This window comes from Bufo bufo, chromosome 4 (genome assembly GCF_905171765.1).
Source record: "Bufo bufo chromosome 4, aBufBuf1.1, whole genome shotgun sequence".
NCBI classification, from domain to species: Eukaryota; Metazoa; Chordata; class Amphibia; order Anura; family Bufonidae; genus Bufo; species Bufo bufo.
Genome location: NC_053392.1, coordinates 616037067 through 616058090, shown reverse-complemented (window position 1 = coordinate 616058090; position 21024 = coordinate 616037067). Strand labels below are relative to the sequence as shown.

At 44.7% G+C, this 21024-nt stretch overlaps 2 protein-coding genes and 2 long non-coding RNA genes across 4 annotated transcripts in view; all 4 read left to right on the top strand.

Annotated features, from left to right (window-relative positions):
- Positions 1–21024, top strand: part of LOC120999664 (oocyte zinc finger protein XlCOF6-like) — a 2208135-nt gene that overhangs the window by 1230091 nt on the left and 957020 nt on the right. The gene's annotated exons all lie outside the window — the stretch shown is intronic.
- Positions 1–21024, top strand: part of LOC120999657 (zinc finger protein 260-like) — a 344532-nt gene that overhangs the window by 174364 nt on the left and 149144 nt on the right. The gene's annotated exons all lie outside the window — the stretch shown is intronic.
- On the top strand, positions 17140–18226 carry LOC120999759. The gene is made up of 3 exons (XR_005778621.1): positions 17140–17444; positions 17651–18075; positions 18188–18226. It is a non-coding gene; the product is annotated as an uncharacterized LOC120999759 (long non-coding RNA).
- On the top strand, positions 18313–18759 carry LOC120999736. Its single transcript, XR_005778596.1, has 3 exons — positions 18313–18355; positions 18438–18590; positions 18703–18759. It is a non-coding gene; the product is annotated as an uncharacterized LOC120999736 (long non-coding RNA).

The window sequence follows — 21024 nt, the reverse complement described above, 5'->3', positions numbered from 1 at the left end:
GCTGAGCCATATGCTGATGTAGTTGTTTTTTTGTTTCGCCGATATACAGTTCTGAGCATTCCTCATTGCACTGGACTGCGTACACAATGTTGTCCATCTTGTGTTTAGGCGTTGGGTCTTTTGGGTGAACCAGTTGTTGCCTCAGTGTGTTGCTGGGTTTAAAGCAGACAGGGATGTGATGTTTATTAAAAATCTTTTTGAGTTTCTCAGACACCCCAGCTACATATGGGATAACCATGTTCTTGCGTCTGTCATGCTTCTCGCCCTCACTGGTAGTCTTGGTGCTCTTTCTTCTCCTTCCTTCTGTTTTGACAAAGGCCCAATCTGGATACCCACAAGTTTTAAGTGCCCCTCTGAGGTGTTTGAATTCCTTCGGCCTTGGCTTCTGTGCTGGTGGGGATTTTCTCTGCCCGGTGGTGTAGAGTCTGGATGACTCCCAGTTTGTGGTCTAGAGGATGGTGGGAATCAAATAGCAGGTACTGGTCTGTGTGTGTTGGTTTTCGATAGACCTCTATTCCCAGCTTCCTTTCCTCTTCCACTGTTATAAGACAGTCCAGAAACGCCAGTTTGTTGTTCTGCATATCTTCCCGCATGAAATTGATGTTATGATCCACTTAGTTGATGTGGTCGGTGAAAGCCTGTAACTCTTGTTTATGAATTTTAACCCAAGTGTCATTCACATATCTGAACCAATGACTTGGTGTAATTCCCATGAAAGTGGTCAGGGCTTTCCTTTCTACTTCCTCCATATACAGGTTCGCTACAATAGGTGAGACTGGCGATCCCATAGCACAGCCATGTTTTTGCTTGTAGAACTTGTCCTTATACTTGAAGTAGGTGGTACTCAGACAAAGGTCCAGTAAGGCACACACTTGGTCTGGGCTAAGTTCTGTTCTGCAGCCTAAGATGTTGTCTAGTAGCAACTGTTTCCTGACTGTTTCAATTGCCTCTGAGTGAAACGTTTTCAAGAAATCTACAGTAAGTCCAGTTGCCTTGATTTATTCCTTACAGTTATACCATGACCTGGATAAATGAGAACCTTCACAGACATTAAGCAGCAAACATCCTGCTGGCTGTCTCTCTGCCACCTTCTACTGACAAGGTGGTTAGCAACTATAGCCACAGAATAGTGGCCACGTTGAACCTCGGGGAAAGTGCGCACGCTCCCTGCATAGTGCATGTGATAAACTTAGACTTAAATTTATCCTAGAACATATGCCCACTTAACAAAGGACGATGGTGGAAGAAGAACAGCTAAAACATCTTGATGCCTGCCCTATAGCTGTTGGAGTCCTACAAGAAGAAAATCTCATGGAGGATGATGAGGAACTGTAACTGGAGGAGGAGTCGGAAGTGTAGCAGCAGGAGGATGATAACACTGGCCACACACCCAATCATCTCAGTGGGGGCAGAGCTAGAAAGAACTGGGTCCTTGGGCACGCTGGCTAGAATTGGCGAGCTGTAATCTTGCTTGTTGCGTACTGACAGGCGTATCATTGACATAAAGCAGTCTGATGATTACTTGATAGCCATGCTTTTAGATCCTCGTTACCAAAGCAAAATGGGGAATGTTTTCCTCCTGCCGAGAGGTAGGCAAAATTACCTTATTACCAGGAAACACTGTATAAGCAGCTTGACGCAGATTCCTGCCACCAGTGTGTATGAAAGGGAGGCCATCTTCCTTGCCACAAGCAGAGAGGGGGAACCATGGAGAACAGTTTTACCCATTTCCTTCTAGTCTCTGCTGTATATTGGAGGAGACTACAGTAACTTATCTGCAGATCTTATATCCTAGTAACTACAGGATCTATACAAGGGACCTTGTGACGTTACAGGGTCACATGACATGCTGAAGTCACATGGGTTTGAAGCAGCTGTGGAATGTAGCAGAAGGGTCATATCTACATCCCATGTGCTGTGGTAAGACATCAGAAGGTCTAGTGTTGAGGGAATCGAGCTTCGGATCCTCAATCTGAAGTAAATTCGTTCAATAACTTCGATTTTAATGCTGTCTCCGTGGAGTCAAAAATCTTTTCACCTGAAATCACGTGAGACTTTGGTGAATTAATTCGGTTTTCATTTCCGAATCTTTAAAAATATATTAAATTAGTAATCTGAAGCTCGATACGCTCAACCCTCGTCTCTGCCAAGCATGGAGTTTAGACATTACCCTACAGGACCTTTGATGATGTCATGATCATGTGATCAGTCACATGAGGGGAGGAGTAAAGCAGTAAAGATTTTTCACAGTTCAGCACTTCCTGTCATTTGACCAGTTTGACATCATCGCAGGTCCTGCAGCCCCAGGAGGTGAGATCTGCAGGTCAGTTATTGGTCGGGGAATGTGTGACTTGGTTCTATAGGTGATATATAGCAGGTCCAGCCAGCAGGGGGCAGCACCGGCCATAGAGAGTCTCTGCTCACACAGTCTGGAGGTCAGGAGGGGAGTTCTCCTCAGACATGTCTGCTCTCCCCCTGGAATATTAGGAGACCCCCAGACCCCTGTAAGAGGGGCTGTTCTCCTGGATTAGAGGGGTCTTCCATCACACACTGTTCTGTGATGTCACTAGGATATGGAGTCAGTGTGTGGTCGGTGGGGACAACCTCTTCTAGATGAAGGGGCTGCAGCGCTGTGTCCTCTCCTCACTGTCCCTGCACAGCGGAGGCCGGAGCTCTAATGAGCAGGGACTGTGGAGGAGATTCAGCAGTAAAGCAGCTCTGCAGCCTCTCCATTCTCAGGATTAGTGGGGTCCTGATAGAGGCGAGCCCCCCGCACACTGATGACCAGTCCTAGCGATAGAACCTCACGTTATGTGACGGGAATAGCCCTTTAATGCTGGTGATATTGGGGGTTCAGTGATGGCCGCAGGGATTGGGGTTTGCACAGTTGGGGGTAAATAATTGCACACACATGTGATAGTAACAAACCTGCAGCTGTGCGAGCAGCAGGACAAACCCCGGATCCATCACTGACCCCGGAGCAGAACACCAGCGATTAGAGGAAAGAGGCGACTGACAGGACGGGGACAGGACTTCTCTTCATCTCCTTCCTGACCTGCGCTGATGATGGACATGTTGGTGGATCTGGTGGCTGCTGTCGATGCACTTGTGAGATCAGCAGGAGTCGTCTGTATTCGGCTTATGTCACACGAGCGATACGGATTGTGTCAGGAGCTGAGAGAACGGATGGTTTTACACACAAGGTCAATCAGTTCTGTCTGTGGTTGTATCACCGTGACGGCAGCGACCAGCGTGTAACACATAAGGGCTCGTCTCCTCAGTTCTGTTCTGTCTGGATAAGGCTACTTTCACACTAGCATTTTTTGTGGATCCGTGATGGATCTGCAAAAACGTTTCCGTTACAATAATACAACCGCATGCATCTGTCATAAATAGATTTGGTTGTATTATGTCTTCTATAGCCATGAGGCAGCGTTTTGGTGTCCTCCTCCAAAGCGGAATGGAGACTGAAGGCAAACTGATGCATTCTGAGCGGATTCTTTTCTATTCAGAATGCATTAGGGCAAAACTGATCCATTTTGGACCGCGTGTGAGAGCCCTGAACGGATCACACAAAACACGAGTGTGAAAGTAGCCTGAGATTTTCGGAACGTCAGTTGCACTCGGTTTGTGTCAGTTTCATCAGGTTTCTGTTACGCCCTGCCCTGTGGGTGTTCTGAGATGATCTGTAGTGATGTCCGGATCATGAACGAATCGTTCATTTGAACCGATTCAGTTCACTGATCCGGAGGAGTCGGTTCCTCTGACTGAGCCGATCCGTGTGAAGCCGCTCAGTCAGATTAGCATAGAGGCAGTGTAATAGGAGCCGACAGTGGAAGCTAGCCCCGCCCCTCCCTCCAACCAATCAGAGGCCACCAGCACTGACTCGCAGCACAGAGGGAGTCGCAGGGACTCAGAGAATCGTCTGAGTCTATTAGTTAAAAGAATCGAATGAGTCAGAGACTGTGTCACCGAGTCCCTACCAGACTTCCTGGGGTAGGGGGGGGGGGGGAGCATGTAGCAGAGCTGTGTGTAGCATGTAGCAGAGCTAGTATAGCATGTAGCAGAGCTGTGTGTAGCATGTAGCAGAGCTGTGTGTAGCATGTAGCAGAGCTAGTATAGCATGTAGCAGAGCTGTGTGTAGCATGTAGCAGAGCTGTGTGTAGCATGTAGCAGAGCTAGTATAGCATGTAGCAGAGCTGTGTGTAGCATGTAGCAGAGCTGTGTGTAGCATGTAGCAGAGCTAGTATAGCATGTAGCAGAGCTGTGTGTAGCATGTAGCAGAGCTAGTATAGCATGTAGCAGAGCTGTGTGTAGCATGTAGCAGAGCTAGTATAGCATGTAGCAGAGCTGTGTGTAGCGTGTAGCATGTAGCAGAGCTAGTATAGCATGTAGCAGAGCTGTGTGTAGCATGTAGCAGAGCTAGTATAGCATGTAGCAGAGCTGTGTGTAGCATGTAGCAGAGCTAGTATAGCATGTAGCAGAGCTAGTATAGCATGTAGCAGAGCTGTGTGTAGCATGTAGCAGAGCTGTGTGTGTACAGGGTGCATGCAGCAGTGTAGCAGAGCAGGAAGCCTGGCAGGGACTCGGTGACACGATTCTTTTAACTAATAAACTCTCAGACAATTATCTGAGTCCCTGCAATAACTATAGCCACTACATCACAGTCTGCTCCACGGCATTCACTGCAGCAGAGCTGTGTTTGCCAGGAGTCAGTCCCTCCTGACCTTCAGTTCACTTGAGAGCCGACTCAGAAAGTGAACCGAAGATCCGATTCATGAATCGGTTCTTTTGAGTGAACTGATTCAAATGAACCGATTCATGAAAAAGATCCAAACTTACCATCTATAATGATCTGTCAGAGTTGCTGCACGTGACTCGATCTGACAGTTTGTTTTGTTTTGGGTTTGAACAGAATCCCACCTCCTATCAGGTGTGGTTCGTTTGGTCATTGGGGAGGCTATTTATTCCTCCCTCTCCCTATCCTTGCTTGTGTGCTGGAAGTTTTGGTGGATTGTCTGCTCCAACTCATCTATAGATAAGTCCTTTTCCCTTCTGTGTCTGTTTTTACTAGGCCCCTAGAGTGACGCTAGCTCTTTCGGTGGTTGAAGGAGCTGGTAGTCCCTTTCCCTTTTCCCTACAGCTGAGGGTTTGGTCCAGTGTGTTTTCAGCTTAGGTACGTCGGCATGTACATATCTACCATCGAGATATGCACATGGGCATAGCAGCGTAGGGAAAGTCTTTTAGTGATTGCTAGGAGATGACCCCTTTGTTCCCTAGCTTTTGGGGCTTAGTCAGTTCTTTTGTTTGCCTTGCCGTTTCTTGTTTCCTTCCCTTATCTTACCTACTGTGACAATATAACCCGCCCTACCGTCATTTTTTGCAAAATGGAGACTATTGATGCTTTGGTTGATCGCATGCAGGCATTGTCTTTGGAGGTAGATGACCTCCACAATTCGGTTGCACAGTGTCAGAGTACTTTGGCATCTGGTGCTGCCGGAGGAAACCAGGTCTGCCTGGAACCTAAGGTCGCTCTCCCTGATGGGGGAAGTGATAACTTTGTCCGGTTCAGGGAGTCCAGTAAATTATATTTTCGTCTGCGTCCGATTTCATCTGGAGACGGAAACCAGAGAGTTGGGATTATTATTTCTCTGCTAAAAAGTGACGCTCAGTCCTGGGCTTTTTCTCTGCTGACCGGTTCTCAGTCCCTCCGGTCGGTGGATGAATTTTTCGGAGCCCTGGGCCTGATTTATGATGACCCAGACCGGGTCTCTATGGCTGAATCTAAGTTGCGCAGCTTGTGCCAGGGAGAACGTACTGCTGAGTCGTATTGTGCTGAATTTAGAAGATGGGCGACTGACTCGGAGTAGAATGATCCTGCACTCCGTAGTCAGTTCTGTCAGGGGCTATCTGAGAGATTAAAAGATGCCCTTGCATTTCATGAAAAACCTGATTCCTTGAGGCGGCCATGTCTTTGGCCGTACGGTTGATAGGCGTCTTAGGGAGAGATGCAAGATTCCCTTTGGGCAGGGGGTACTGCCTGGAGGGGAATCAGTCTCTCCTGTCCCTCAGGGTACTCTTACACCTGAATTAGGGGCTGGAGAGGAGCCTATGCAATTGGGTCAGGTTACTTCTTGCTCTGGTAATAGGAATTTTAGGAAGCTGAATAGACTATGTTTCTTCTGTGGTAAAGAAGGTCATTTTGTTAATGTGTGCCCTTTTATTAAACCTCAAAGTGCTAATGAAAAACAAATAGCGGATCCCTTCAAAGAAAAAAAAAACTCCCTTACTCTTGGTAGTTTGAATGGGGAGTCAGAGCAGGCATATTTGTATCCTACCTGCAGTACCCGATTCCTCCTGCCAGCCATGGTGGCGCTAGACTCTGGAAATTTTTAGTTAAAGGTATTTGTTGACAGTGGCGCAGGGGTTATTCTCATTGATTTTCAGTTTGTTCAGAGTCATGGTTTTAAAACTACCGCATTAAGCAAAGCGACACCTGTGTTTACTATAGATTCCGCCCCCCTCTCGCAAAGATGTCTAGCTCAAATTGTTCAGGATATTCATTTAAAGGTGGGTGATTCTGATGTTGAGTTAATTTCTTCTTTTGTTATGAAAGGTTTGTCTGCTCCGATGGTTCTGGGTTTACCATGGTTGATAAAACATAACCCTACCATTGACTGGCAAACAAGACAAATCAGGAATTGGAGTGAATTTTGTATGGACAACTGTATTAGTGCCTCTATTTCGGGGGTGGTAACTAAGGTGTTGCCTCAGTTTCTTTCCGATTTTTCGGACGTATTCTCGGAGGGCCGAGCTCAGGAGTTGCCCCCTCACCGGGAGTATGATTGTCCGGTCAATCTTATCCCCGGAGCAAAATTGCCAAAATCTCGATTATATAATCTTTCTCAACCCGAAAGAGTAGCTATGCGGGAGTATATTGCCGAGAGTTTGGTAAAGGGACATAATAGACCATCTAAGTCTCCTATGGCCGGTGGGATCCCTTAGACCGTGCCTAGATTTCCGGGAACTGAATCTCATTACTGTCTGTGATCCTTATCCCCTTCCCTTGATTCCGGATCTTTTTGATCAGATTGTTGGTGCTAAGGTGTTTTCTAAGTTGGATTTAAGAGGAGCTTATAATCTGATCAGAATCAGGGAAGGAGATGAGTGGAAAATGGCCTTCAATACCCCCGAGGGTCACTTCGAGAACCTAGTCATGCCCTTTGGTTTAACTAATGCTCCAGCAGTCTTTCAGCGCTTCATCAATGACATTTTTGATCATTTGGTGTGGAGGTTTGTGGTTATTTACTTAGATGACATACAAATTTACTCTCCTCCCAATATGAAGACTCATCAGGATCATTTGAGACAAGTGTTATTGATCCTTCGGGAGAATAAATTGTATGCTAAGTTGGAAAAATGTGTCTTTGCTGTTCAGGAGCTGCCGTTTTTGGGGTACTTGCTTTCTGCCTCCGGTTTTCGTATGGATCCCGAAAAGGTCCATGCGGTACTGGAATAGGATCGGCCGGAGAATCAGAAAGCCCTGATGCGGTTTTTAGGATTCACTAATTACTACAGAAAGTTCACCCTGAATTATTCCACCATTGTCAAACCTTTGACAGATATGACTAGGAAGGGTGCTGACTTCTCTGTCTGGTCAGATGAGGCATTACAGGCTTTTTCTATTATTAAGAAATGTTTTGCTTCTGCGCCCATTCTGATGCAACCTGATGTGTCTTAACCCTTCATTGTGGAGGTTGACGCGTCAGAAGTGGGAGCAGTCTTGTCGCAGGGTCCCTCTCCTAGCAAATGGCGCCCGTCTGCTTTTTTCTCCAAGAAACTCTCGGCCGCCGAGAGAAATTAGGATCAATCATCAAATTGGCCTTTGAAGACTGGCGCTATTGGCTAGAAGGGGCTACCTATCCGATTACGGTATTTACTGACCATAAGAATCTGGCCTACCTGCAATCTGCAAAGCATTTAAATCCTAGGCAGGCTAGATGGTCATTGGTTTTTACCAGGTTTAATTTTGTGGTCACCTATTGCCCTGGGATTAAAAACGTCAAAGCGGATGCGTTGTCACGTAGCTTTCCGGGGGGAGGGGGGCATTTGGAGGATCCCGCTCCAATTTTGGCTGATGGGGTGGTGGTTTCTGCTCTTTACCCTGAGCTAGAGGCGGAAGTGTTGGGGGCTCAAGAGGAGGCTCCTGATTCTTGTCCTCCAGGGAAGTTGTTTGCACCTTCTGAACTGCGATACAAAAAGTGTTCAAGGAGCATCATGATACTGTCCTTGCGGGACATCCTGGAAGTAGATCCACTGTAGATCTTATTTCCCGGATATTCTGGTGGCCTGGGTTGCGTAAAAGTGTTGAGAGTTATGTAGCTGTTTGTGAGACCTGTGTACGTGCGAAGGTGGCGCACACTCTGCCATCAGGATCCCTTCTTCCTTTGTCCATCCCATCTCCTCCTTGGACGCATTTGTCCATGGACTTCATTACTGATTTGCCAAGTTCCTCTGGGAAAACAGTGATTTTGGTGGTAGTGGACCGCTTCAGCAAGATGGCTCACTTTGTACCATTATCAGGTTTGCCCAATGAGAAATCTCTCGCTCAAGTTTTCATTGATAACATTGTGAAATTACATGGCATTCCCTCTGATGTGGTGTCTATTAGGGGAACGCAATTTGTTTCCAGGCTTTGGAGGGCGTTTTGTTCTCGTCTGGGTATTCAATTGTCTTTCTCTTTGGCTTTCCATCCTCAGTCGAATGGTCAAACTGAGCGCACTAACCAAAACCTGGAGACCTATTTCAGGTGTTTTGTCGCTGAAAATCCTCGTTCTTGTCTTTAGCCGAGTTTGCCTTGAACAACCGTAGGCAGTTGTCAACTGATAAGTCACCATTTTTTGGCGCATATGGTTTTCACCCTCTGGTACTTTTTCTAGGACCGAATCTTCTGGGATACCAGTAGAGGAGAGATTATTTTCCTCTTTGTCATCTATCTGGCGGAAAATTCAAGTTAATTTGAAACAAATGGGTGAAAGATATAAACATATGACTGGTCCGGACCTGTGTGTGGGTGATTTGGTGTGGTTGTCCACTAAAAACATTAAGCTGAAGGTACCCTCTTGGAAATTGGGTCCAAGATTTATTGGCCCTTACAAAATCTCGGCCATTGTCAATCCGGTGGCGTTTCGTCTGGAACTTCTGCAGGCCTGGAAAATCCATAAGGTGTTTCACAGGTCCTTGTTGAAGAAATATGTGGAACCTACGGAACCATCTCCTTTGCCTCCTCCTCCTCTTTTGGTTGATGGTAATCTGGAGTTTCAGATCTCCAGAATTCTCAATTCACGTGTTCTTCGGGGTTCCCTTCAGTACCTGGTGCATTGGAGGGGATACAGTTCTGAGGAAAGAATGTGGGTTCTGGCTACCGATGTTAACGCTAGCCGCCTTGTTAATGCCTTTCACAGGGCACACCCGGATAAAGTTGGGCCTGGGTGTCCGGAGGTCACCCATAGAGGGGGGGTACTGTCACGCCCTGCCCTGTGGGTGTTCTGAGACGATCTGTCAAAGTTGCTGACTCGATCTGACAGTTTGTTTTTGGTTTGAACAGAATCCCCCCTCCTATCAGGTGTGGTTCATTTGGTCATTGGGGAGGCTATTTATTCCTCCCTCTCCCCATAGCCTTTGCTGGTTATACTTCTTCCTTGTTTGTGTGCTGGATGTTTTGGTGGATTGTCCTTTTAAAGATCAGTCCTTTCCCCTTTTCCCTTCTGTGTCTGTTTTTGGCTAGGCCCCTAGAGTGACGCTAGCTCCTTCGGTGGTTGAAGGAGCTGGTAGTCTCTTTCCCTTTTCCCTACTGCTGAGGGTTTGGTCCAGTGTGTTTTCAGCTTAGATACGTGGGCATGTACAGTTGCAAGAAAAAGTGTGTGAACCCTTTGGAATTATATGAATTTCTGCACAAATTGGTCATAAAATGTGATCTGATCTTCATCTAAAAAAAAGAGGGTTAGTCAGCACCTCCCAGTGCGCAAGTGCACGCCGCCATGGCAAAGACCTAGAGGAAAAAAAGGAGACAATGCGGCAGCACTCTGCAAATCAGACAAAGTACAACAATGCTTACAAAAATTATGGTGCTAATACTGCGCTTATTTATAAAGCGAGATGCTTGGTTAATGCATTTTGTACAAAACCATCTAAGCCCGTATGCCAAACGTCAAGGCGATCTCTGTTACACGGGTCCTAACACTAAATACTACCTGTTATGCGCCATAATGACCGCCATAAAATTCAGGGAGTGTTGGACCCACATGCATGTTGGATCCACTCTGCCTTTTTCCGTTTTTTGTGCCAAAATGGCCTCCATTACAAGGGATGCAGGTACCAACATGCATGCTGAGCCCACTTTATACCCTTCCTGGTGCTAAACAGCTTCCAATGAATGTAGTGAGAGCAGGCAACAGCTTTATACTGAAAATAATTAAAATCAGCCTATGAGGCAGACAGGCTAATCAGGAGTGCACGACTCGCTGGAGTGCCACATCTCCAGCATTGTAAATCTGCAAAAAAAGAGGGTTAGTCAGCACCTCCCAGTGCGCAGGTGCACGCCGCCATGGCAAAGACCTAGAGGAAAAAAAGGAGACAATGTTGGTACCTGCATCCCTTGTAATGGAGGCCATTTTGGCACAAAAAACGGAAAAAGGCAGAGTGGATCCAACATGCATGTGGGTCCAACACTCCCTGAATTTTATGGCGGTCATTATGGCGCATAACAGGTAGTATTTAGTGTTAGGACCCGTGTAACAGAGATCGCCTTGACGTTTGGCATACGGGCTTAGATGGTTTTGTACAAAATGCATTGACCAAGCATCTCGCTTTTATAAATAAGCGCAGTATTAGCACCATAATTTTTGTAAGCATTGTTGTACTTTGTCTGATTTGCAGAGTGCTGCCGCATTGTCTCCTTTTTTTCCTCTGATCTTCATCTAAGTCACAACAATAGACAATCAAAGTCTGTTTAAACTAATAACACACACAGAATTAAATGTTACCATGTTTTTATTGAACACACCATGTAAACATTCACAGTGCAGGTGGAAAAAGTATGTGAACCCCTAGACTAATGACATTTCCAAGTGCTAATTGGAGTAAGGTGTCAGCCAACTGGAGTCCAATCAATGAGATGAGATTGGAGGTGTTGGTTACAGCTGCCCTGCCCTATAAAAAACACACCTTAGTTCTGGGTTTGCTTTTCACAAGAAGCATTGCCTGATGTGAATGATGCCTTGCACAAAAGAGCTCTCAGAAGACCTACGATTAAGAATTGTTGACTTGCACAAAGCAGGAAAGGGTTATAAAAGTATCTCCAAAAGCCTTGCTGTTCATCAGTCCACGGTAAGACAAATTGTCTTTAAATGGAGAAAGTTCAGCACTGCTGCTACTCTCCCTAGGAGTGGCCGTCCTGTAAAGATGACTGCAAGAGCACAGCGCAGACTGCTCAATGAGGTGAAGAAGAATCCTAGAGTGTCAGCTAAAGACTTACAAAAGTCTCTGGCATATGCTAATATCCCTGTTAGCGAATCTACGATACGTAAAACACTAAACAAGAATGGATTTCATGGGAGGATACCACAGAGGAAGCCACTGCTGTCCAAAAAAACATTGCTGCACGTTTACAGTTTGCACAAGAGCACCTGGATGTTCCACAGCAGTACTGGCAAAATATTCTGTGGACAGATGAAACCAAAGTTGATTTGTTTGGAAGAAACACAGAACACTATGGTGTGGAGAAAGAGGCACATCACACCAACATCAAAACCTCATCCCAACTGTGAAGTATGGTGGTGGAGGCATCATGGTTTGCGGCTGCTTTGCTGCGTCAGGGCCTGGACGGATTGCTAACATCGAAGGAAAAATAAATTCCCAAGTTTATCAAGACATTTTGCAGGAGAACTTAAGGCCATCTGTCCACCAGCTGAAGCTCAACAGAAGATGGGTGTTGCAACAGGACAACGACCCAAAGCATAGAAGTAAATCAACAACAGAATGGCTTAAACAGAAGAAAATACGCCTTCTGGAGTGGCCCAGTCAGAGTCCTGACCTCAACCCGATTGAGATGCTGTGGCATGACCTCAAGAAAGCGATTCACACCAGAAATCCCAAGAATATTGCTGAACTGATACAGTTCTGTAAAGAGGAATGGTCAAGAATTACTCCTGACCGTTGTGCACGTCTGATCTGCAACTACAGGAAACATTTGGTTGAAGTTATTGCTGCCAAAGGAGGTTCAACCAGTTATTAAATCCAAGGGTTCACATACTTTTTCCACCTGCACTGTGAATGTTTACATGGTGTGTTCAATAAAAACATGGTAACATTAAATTTTTTGTGTTATTAGTTTAAGCAGACTGTGATTGTCTATTGTTGTGACTTAGATGAAGATCAGATCACATTTTATGACCAATTTGTGCAGAAATCCATATCATTCCAAAGGGTTCACATACTTTTTCTTGCAACTCTACATATCTACCATCGATATATACACATGGGAATAGCAGCGTAGGGAAAGTCTTTTAGGGATTGCTAGGAGGTGACCCCTTTGTTCCCTAGCTTTTGGGGCCTAGTCAGTTGTTTTGTTTGCTTTGCCGTTTCCTGTTTCCTTCCCTTATCTTACCTACCGTGACAGTTTCAGTTATTTCTTTTCCAGGAAATGTAATGGAAACATGTCTGACAACAGTGAGGTATATTAACCCTTTCTACCCTGGGCCATTGTTTGCAAATCCGACATGTGTCACTTTATGTGGGGATAACTTTGGAAAACTTTTACTTATCCAGCTATTCTGAGGATGTTTTCTCATGACACATTGTACTTCACGACAGTGCTAAATTTGATGTATACAATATATCGGTCGGCACTGCGGGAAATAGAGTGGCGGTGCGCGTGTCCCAGGGCAGGCGTCCCATGTAGATCAAAGGAAGAATCTTGTGATTTTGATAAAGGCAGATTGTATACCGAGACGCCGTCACTGGAATGTGACAATAAATCACAAGATTATATACGAACAGCGAGTGCCGGTCCGTTCTTCCTTTAGTGCTAAATTTGAGTCAATATATTTTTCCTTTATTCATAAAAAAATCTAAAATTTACCAAAAATTTAGAAAAATGCACAATTTTCTAAATTTGAATTTCTCTACTTTTAAGATGGAAAGTAATGCCTCATAAAATAGTTATCAGTCATCATTCCCCATATGTCTGCTTTATGTTGGCATCATTTTGTAAATGTCTTGTTTTTTTTGGGACGTTAGAAGTTTAGAAGCTAGTTTAGAATTTTAAACAAAATTTCCAAAACCATTTTTTTTAAGCACCTATTCAGATATAAAGTGATTTTGAGCGGCTTACATAATGGAAACCACCCATTAATGACCCCATTTTAGAAACTACACCCCTCCTATTATTCAAAACTGATGTTAAAAACTTTGTCAACCTTTTAGGTGTTCCACAAGAATTAAAGGAAAATGGAGGCAAAATTTCTTTTTTTTTATGCTGATTTTTCATGTTTTAAATTCCAGTTTTTTCTTGCAACACAGCAAGGATCAACAGCAAACTAAACCTCAATATGCATTACTCTGATTCTGCAGTTTACAGAAATACCCCATATGTGGTGGTAAACTGCTGTCAGGGCAAGTGGCAATGGTCAGAAGGAAAGGAGCGCCATATGGATTTTGGAGTCAGATTTTGCTAGAATGGTTTTCGGGCACCATTTTGTATTTGAAGAGACCCTGACGTACCCCTACAGTGGAAACTCTCGAAAAGTGACCCCATTTTAGAAACTACACCCTTCAAAGAATATATTAAGGGGGGTACTGAGCACTTTGACCCCCTAAGCGTTTTACGGAATTTGAAAACACTTTTCTTCCAAAAAAATGTTGCTTTAGCCTCAAATTTTTCATTTTTACAAGGGGTAACATTTTCTCCTGAATACGGCAACACCCCATATGTGGTGGTAAACGGCTGTTGCACATGGCAGTACTCCGAATGGAAGGAGCGCCACATGGCTTTTGCAGCGCAGATTTTGATGGATTGGTTTATGGGCGCCATTCGTTTTTAGTTTTTGAGAGATTGTCTTATGTGGGGGCTCATTTGTTGCGGGATGAGGTGACCTTTTCATTGGTGCCATTTTAGGTTACGTAAGACTTTTAGATCGCTCAGTATTACACATTTTGTGAGGCAATGTGAAATAAAGGCATATTTTTTTTTTTTGTATTCAATTGAGGAGGCATATAATGTGATATTTTTATAGAGCAGGTTGTTACGGACGCGGCGATACCCAATATGTCTGATTTTTATTTTTGTTAAGTTTTACAAAGTACTGTAAATGCATTTTTGAAAAATGAAATCTTCTTTTTGTGTTGCCATTTTCTGACTGACATATTTTTAATTTATTTTTCTAGTGATTTTCTTATGTAGGGCTTATTTTTTGTGAGATTAGATGGCGGTTTGATTGGTACCTTTTTGGGCTAAATACGCCTTTATGATCGCTTGGTATTACACTTTTTGTGAGGGAAGGTGACCAGTAATGGCTGTTTTGGCACAGTTTTTTTTATTTTTTTGCATTCACCTGACAGGGTGGATCATGTGATACTTTTATAGAGCCGGTCGATACGGACGCGGTAATACCTAATATGTATACTTTTCATTTTTTTCAAATTTTTTTCCAATTTCTTTTTTATTACTTATTTATGGAAAAAGAACGCTTTTTTTACTTGAAACTTTTATTTTTATTATTTTAACATTTTTTCCTCCTCAACTTTTGGGGTCTGATCTGTATTGTCATGCTTTGGCTGTAAGTGTATTACACACTGTAATACACTTACAGCATTCCTGCCTGTGAGATCCAGGGGTCTGGATCTCATAGGCTTACATGGAAGGCATTGGGCTGCCTTCCCTGCCTTCGGGTCCCCGTCACAGCAGCGCAGGGACACGATGGGGAAGGAGAGGGAGCTCTCTCCCTCCACACACCCCGCACATGACGCGGTCAGCGCTGACTGTGGCATAGTGAGGGTTAATGTGCCGGCATCAGTGTTTTCACTGATGCCGGCGCATACAGCTTGGGTCCAGCTAACTGGAACAGCCGGTCCCCTGTTGCAGATTGGGATGGCGCATCTCCTGCACCGCCCCATGTGTGTGCTGTAGTACTACGGCGATGGTCGGGAAGGGGTTAATGGTGGAGAGAAACGGAAGGTGCTCTGTTTGTAACCGTCTTCCGATGACATAATGCCAGGATTGCTGTTTTTAGGTCATCGTCCCTTTCAAAACATTGCATTAAAAATGATAATGTTGTGTGTACCCCAGAATGGTACCCATGATACCATCAATTCCCCCCCCCCCCCCACTGCTCTATTTATGGGAGAACAGATAAGTCGTCGTTCTCAGTTCAAAGTGACACAAAAACAAATTATATTTTTTCCAGAAAGTGTCTTAACTGTAAAGAAAACAATGACCCTGGTATCGCTGCAATCCTTGTATTCCACAGAATAATTTAAAATGTCATCTATACATTATGGATTTTAGAAATTGAGGATGAAAATATTGACAGGTGAAAGCCCCAAATTGTCAGATCATTAAGGGGTTAATCAGACCCCCCAGGTTATTTCCCCCATAGATGACTATTTACAGCGCTGGTGACGCTAGTTATCTGTGTATCTGGAGTTATATAATACAGGTGTGTAGACCGCTATAGTGTAAGGATCTATATACCTGTGTATCCATAGACATGTAATGGGGCCGATTGTATTACTAGACATTAACCCCTTCTGCATTTCTGTTTGTTTACTACCAGCCTTTCCGGAGACACTGCTTGTTTTATTTTTTTACATTTCCCTTCATATGAATAACTTTTGAAAAGCCCAAGGAGGGAGAATATCAGCTCCAGTTTTTTACACTAAGCCACGCGAATCCACGTGGCGGGCAGACTGGCATCAGGCACAGATAGGCAGGTCAGCACCGGAGAACGTAGACCGCCCCCTGTGAGCCAAACAGCCCGGCTTATAACAGAAGCTGGTTAAGGGCTCATGAGCACGGCTGTAAGACTTTATCCGCAAATTGCAGATCCGAAAACACGGATAGCGGCCGAGCGCATGTCGCATATTAGTTGTTTTTTTTTTTACTCCTGCAGAAATGTGCTATCCTTGTCTGCAAAATGTACAAGATTAGGACATGTTCTACCTTTTTGGCGGCCGTGGCCGTAGAACACACTTACGGATTGAGATGAATGGATCGGTTGCGAACCAAAACTACGGCCGTGTGCGTGCACCCTAACTCATCAGCAGCAGCCTGATGGCTCCACACAGAACTCAAGGAGCAATTAACCCTTGCTATGCTGAAGAAAAAGAAGTGTGGGGCAGCGGCGGACACAGAACACCAGTGTAACACACACAGTAGTTACTCCCCTTAGTGCCCACTCAGTAGTCATACCCTCTCACAGTAAGGGCTCATGCACACGGCCGCTGGGTGATTTGCGCTCCGCAAATTGCAGATAGAAACATAGAATGTGTCGGCAGATAAGAACCATTTGGCCCATCTAGTCTGCCCAATATACTGAATACTATGGATAGCCCCTGGCCCTATCTTATATGAAGGATGGCCTTATGCCTATCCCATGCATGCTTAAACCCCTTCACTGTATTTGCAGCTACCACTTCTGCAGGAAGGCTATACCATGCATCCACTACTCTCTCAGTAAAGTAATACTTCCTGATATAACTTTTAAACCTTTGCCCCTCTAATTTAAAACTATGTCCTCTTGTAGCAGTTTTTCTTCTTTTAAATATTCTCTCCTCTTTTACCTTGTTGATTCCCTTTATGTATTTAAAAGTTTTGGATGAGGTGACCCAAATCTCATGTACAGTTTGCGGATTGTTTCCATGCGGGAATTGATCTGCCGTGCAGGTTTCCAAATCCACAGAATGTCAACAATGTTTGCATTTTTAACTGCGGATTTCACCCTTTTCCAATGAAGTGTGAGATCTGTGGCAAAAGGGAGAGCACAGGCCGGGGAATGGTGGAGCAGGGAGCTGACGACTCCTTGCCTCACCCTTGTATTCTACCGTATCTGCCTCCGTATTGGGACACGCTGCGGTCTTACCTGAACAGCCGACAATATCTGGGACTGTTATTTAAATTGATTACAGGTTACAGAGATACGGACTATAAGCCATCTGCTAAACACAGATCATGGTGAACGTTGCATAATGCAAAGATAATGGGACTATAGGCACAGAAGAATCCCGCCAATAAATACCAGAGGCACCGAGCTGTTCTGAAATATAAAACATAAGTCTTTTTAAAGTCTGCATCTCCATAGAGTTACATTGTATCCTATATTCAACATTCTAACAAACATATATGGTTAACAAGTAAAACCCCTTACATCATGATTTTCTAAATCAGAGTTCCCCAACTCCAGTCCTCAGGGCCCACCTACCAGTCAGGATTTGAGAATATCCCACAGAATGAAGACCTGTGGTAAGTCCTGATGCATGGACACTAGTTATATCACCTGCTCAATAATGAGGTAATCCTGAAAACATGACTGGCAGGTGGGCCCTGAGGACCGGAGTTGAGGAACACTGTTCTAAATGATCCTTATTTGTTAAGCTAATAAAGATATGCTGAGGTGGGAGGATTCCTAACCTTTCAAATACTATTGTCGTCTTAAGATCTGTCAAAATTGACACTTCAACACAAGTGCTGGTCTTTCATGGTCCTTAAAATAAGCCTAGCCTACTAAAAAGTGTTAGTATGTTATTTTACAGATGCACAGCGCGGTGTATGATTATCAAGCATGAGTCAGACTTGTCTATCCACAATGCGTCCCTGACCTACAAGTCACTGACTGTGCACTCTTAACCTGCACTCATTCCTTCTTGTTTCCCTCAGGTTTCTTAGGTTCAGTTCTCTTCTTTTTAAAGACAATGGTCCTTTCCATCAATGACCCACCAAGGATGGAGAAGGACAGAAACCACATGGCTGCAAGTATATTAGACCTCACCCTGGAGATCATCTCCTTGATAACTGGAGAGGTGAGAGTCTCACATGACATCACTCTTATCTCTAGTAATAAACCAGGGAAATGTCTGGAAGGGTGAAGGATTCTTAGAATCTCTGTAGTGATCGGCGTCTCCCCATACACAGGATTACACAGTAGTGAAGAAGTCGTCCGTTGAGTGTGTGAAACCCCGTGTGTCAGGAGGACGGAGCAGGACCCAGAGCCCCATCACCGAGCCTCCACCTCATTCCCTGATACATGAGCAGAAGATCCTAGAACTTACCACCAGGATCACTGAGCTGCTGAGCGGAGAGGTGAGCGCTGCTGGGAATGCTGGGACATTATACAATAACGCCAAGGGAGGGTCTGGTAATGACTGTGTCCTTGTGTTGTCAGGTTCCTATAAGGTGTCAGGATGTCGCTGTCTATTTCTCCATGGAGGAGTGGGAGTATTTAGAAGAACACAAGGATCTGTACAAGGACAGAAACCACATGGCTGCAAGTATATTAGACGTCACCCTGGAGATAATCTCCTTGATAACTGGAGAGGTGAGAGCTTCACATGACGTCACTCTTATCTCTAGTAATAAAATAGGAAAATGACTGGAAAGGTGAAGGATTCTTAGAATCTCTGTAGTGATCGGCGTCTCCCCATACACAGGATTACACAGTAGTGAAGAAGTCGTCTGGTGAGTGTGTGACACCCCGTGTGTCAGGAGGATGGAGCAGGACCCAGAGCCCCATCACCGAGCCTCCACCTTATTCCCTGATACATGAGCAGAAGATCTTAGAACTTACCACCAGGATCACTGAGCTGCTGAGCGGAGAGGTGAGCGCTGCTGGGAATGCTGGGACATTATACAATAACGCCAAGGGAGGGGTCTGGTAATGACTGTGTCCTTGTGTTGTCAGGTTCCTATAAGGTGTCAGGATGTCACTGTCTATTTCTCCATGGAGGAGTGGGAGTATTTAGAAGAACATAAGGATCTGTACAAGGACGTCATGATGGAGAATCAGCAGTCCCTAACATCACCGGGTAAGAGGAGACCTTCCATGACTGTAGAGATGAGAACAGTTCTGAGAGTCAGATTCCCCATCATCTGATCATCACATATAGACAATGTATTCAGTCGCTGTGTGTATTTTCTACAGATGGATCCAGTCAGAGAAATCCACCAGAGAGATGTCCCAGTCCTCTGTATTCCCAGGACCGTCCACAGGAAAATCAGAATGTCCCACTGGATCATCAAGTAAGTGCATGAGAGGTTTCTACCTATCCTCTACAGACGGATGTCAGGGGCATAACTAGAAATGGCAAGTGGACATCTCCCCCAACCCCCACCAGTACACAGGTCGCCGTCTGTTGCCATCTCTCCACACACAAATTTGTGCTTCAAAACAGCCCCGGCTCAAACTCCTCCTAAGTGTATGAAAGGGTCTTCCTGCCACATAAGCCTGCACCTGCTTCAGAGTCACGTTACTTGAGAATGTCATGTGAACCCGTGACATCAGAGGGTCCTTAAAGGGGTTTTGCAGTTCTTTTAAACTGATGATCTATCCTTTGGATAGATCATCAGCATCTGATCGACGGGGGTCCGACACCTGGGACCCCCGCTGATCAGCTGTTTGAGAAGGCAGTGGCGCTGGCAGTAGCGCAGTGGCCTTCTCACTGTTTACCGCAATCCCAGTGATGTCACGACTAGTATCATGGGTCTGGGCGGGGCTAAGCTCCATTTAAGTGAACAGAACTTAGCCCCGTCCAGGCCAGTGATACTAGTCGTGACGTCACTTGGCTTGCGGTAAACAGTGAGAAGGCCGCGGCACTCCTGGAGTGCCGCTGCCTTCTCAAACAGCTGATTGGTGGGGGTCCCGGGTGTCGGACCCCCGCCGATCAGATGCTGATGATCTATCCAAAGGATAGATCATCAGTTTAAAAGAACTGCAAAACCCATTTAAGGTGCATGGGATTTATACAGTATATACAGTACACACACTGTCACTTACAGACATTCTGGGTTACTTAGGGGTCATTGAGATCCTCTTCTTCAGGGCAGAAAGGTTCATGTCTTCTAGGGGTGTCTAGTATAGTTTTCTGTTTTCTCATGTCTTTAATGTGGGATCTTTACTGCAGGAAAGTTCAGGTGGAACGACGAGTGAGCTCAAAAATCCTGGATCAGTGTCCGTGAATGGTAAGAACCTTTCATAAATCTCGTTTGACTGTAAATGTCTTTATTAATGGGAAATCTGATCAGAAGTTCAGAGAAACCTCCTCCTCCTGGATATAGTGCCCCAATATATTCATCATCTTCCTTGGCACCGGTACAATGTGACACAATATGGACAGAAACAATCACAAAAAGACTGGAGGGTAAATGCCGTTTCTGAGTAAAGGTCACATGAACCGATAGGCCTCAGTTATAAACCTGTAGTATATGGACCCATGGGGTGTTATTATTATTATTAGGTGTTATTTGCACTGTATTTGTATTATAATAGTACGGACATTTTTGGACGTGGTGATGCCCATGATGTTTAATTTTTTAATAACTTTTTTTTTCTAAGGGAAGCGGGTGATTTGAATTTAAAATTTCTTTATATTTTTTCAAACTTTTTTTAAACTTTTTTAAATCACCCAAAGTAACTATAACAAGCAATCATTAAATTGCCACTTGTATTCCGTAATGGATATCTATACATATACAAGATTCATAGTTACATAGTTAATATGGTTAAAAAAAGACATAAGTCCATCAAGTTCATCCAAGGGATAGGTGTGGATGCGAATCCCTGAAGGAAGTGAGACTCGGATTTCTACACGTTTTCATAAGCATTAATATCATTTACTTTTAAGAATTCATCTAAGGCCTCTTTCACACAGGCGTGTTTTCTGTGTGGGTGCAATGCGTGAGGTGAACGCATTCCACACGCACTGAATCCGGACCCATTCATTTCAATGGGGCTGTGCAGATGAGCGGTGATTTTT